The 1,899-nt window shown below is 35.0% G+C and overlaps 1 non-coding gene across 1 annotated transcript; it reads right to left on the minus strand.

Moving 5' to 3' along the window:
- Window positions 1-677: 677 nt before the first annotated feature.
- LOC123650506 lies at window positions 678-813 on the minus strand. The gene has a single exon (XR_006739374.1). It is a non-coding gene; the product is annotated as a small nucleolar RNA SNORA20 (small nucleolar RNA).
- Window positions 814-1,899: the final 1,086 nt, after the last annotated feature.

Genomic DNA, 1,899 nt, shown 5'->3' on the forward strand with positions numbered 1-1,899 from the left:
TATTTATTCTTTTTACTGAGGACTCACGGTGTGTCTTATTCTTTACAGAACACACACAAAGATAAAGTCTCATCACCAAGGACATTAATTTATGAGGGTAGCGTTAATGTGGGAAAAGAGGAGGTAACCACTATTCTGAATTATTTAATTGATTTGAAACAGCTTTTACTGTTGTTTAAAGAAAGTGAGACATAACTAGTGTCTGACACACACAAAAATTTATACGTTAAGTGAAAGAACAATTTATGAGGACAGAGATGAGATCTCAAACTTCTGTTGTGTTTTTTAGACAAGAATTTCAATGACACTTCACATCCCCTAACTATGCCTAAGTGAATCGTCTTAGCTTAATGGCCTTTTTTCCTTTTAAAAGAAATGAACATTATAGATGTATCTAAAATTCCCTTTTAGTACTACCCTAAATCTCATTTTTCACCCTCCCTCTCTGAGGCAGCCACTCTCATGAGTTTGAGGTGTATAATTCTGTCCTATTTTTTGTACTTTTGTGTACATATTTATGGTCCTTAAATAATGATATTGTTTTGTGTTATATTTTTTTTCATAAATGGGGTATCATACTGTATATCTTGCTCTGAAGCTATTTTGCTTATTTCACTCAACTTTATGTTTTGCCTATTTGTTTTATTTTATTTTATTTTTTTTCTTTTTACCAAAAACAATGTCTAGTCCATGCATAAGAGGTGAAAATGATTACTTCATCTCAATTTATAATGGCCCAGTATTATTTTATCCCATGCGTATAACTGCTCATATCATTGTAAGACTATGGCATTTTTGCCATCTATTTGGATTTAATGTTTTAAAGGAAGGAACCAAGGAGGAAGAAGTTTGTTTACACAAGAACAGTTATATGTACCTATATGTTTTCGCCTGTCTCTTTTAGGGTGATTTAAAGTCAGGAGGACTTCTTGGAAGAAGCAAGGAACTGAACCTGGTTTTTGAAAAAGATTGTAAAAACTGCTGAGTAATAGAGAATGTCATGGGGCATTTCGTTACCCCTTAAAATAATCTCTGAAACTAGGAATTGTGAGGTTTGCTGTATGATCTTTCCTTCACTATTTAGAATGTAGGGTTCCATGGCTTTTTTAAACATTTAGGCTAGGTGAAGATTTTGACTGTGAGAGATACATTTAAAAAGGAACGCTAGGCTATTCAAGTCAAGATTTACTAAAACAGACCGACAATCCCAGAAATTCTGTAAAATGCTGTCATTTAAACCCAATAGGTAGACACACAAACCAATTACAAATGAAAGAGGCTTTGATCAATGAACTTGTTGGTGTGTGCTGAATAAAATACATACAAAATGTGTTTGTAGTGTGAGAGAAAGATATGAAGGTCACTTAGTGAGTGCTGCTTATGTTAGTATTATAGTTTTAGTTTTACCTTGTCAGTGCCCCTATGTACAAAACTTAAGAAAGCAAGATTTTGATTTGTTCAGGTTTCCTTAAGGAGGGGCCACAGAATCCTTGAAGCATGATTTGAAAAAGATGGATAAGATATTCTACCCAAAATTCAACATCACCTTTAATCTTGCCCTCTCCTCCTCTAATCCCTAGGTAATGTTTTGTGCTTCTTTTGCAGAAAAGCAATCTTGTTAATCACTTTAGCACCAATTCTTGCATCCCTGGCAATACTCAGAACTGCTTCCATCCAAGTCTTTGATGTGGGAAAGAAACACACACACACTCTTTCGCATGTAATCTGAAAACAATTCACCTCTTGCCAATGAATGCACAGCACTCCACTTTAATAGAGGGCAAGTTCTGTGGAGGTTTCTAATCCTTTCTGCCAAAGAAGAGAAGAGAGAGAATCACTCAGGTAGCCCAACCTCATTCAGGAGTTAAAATCACTTGGAATGTTTTGTGGTGTGTTTGG

This window comes from Lemur catta, chromosome 14 (genome assembly GCF_020740605.2).
Source record: "Lemur catta isolate mLemCat1 chromosome 14, mLemCat1.pri, whole genome shotgun sequence".
NCBI classification, from domain to species: domain Eukaryota; kingdom Metazoa; phylum Chordata; class Mammalia; order Primates; family Lemuridae; genus Lemur; species Lemur catta.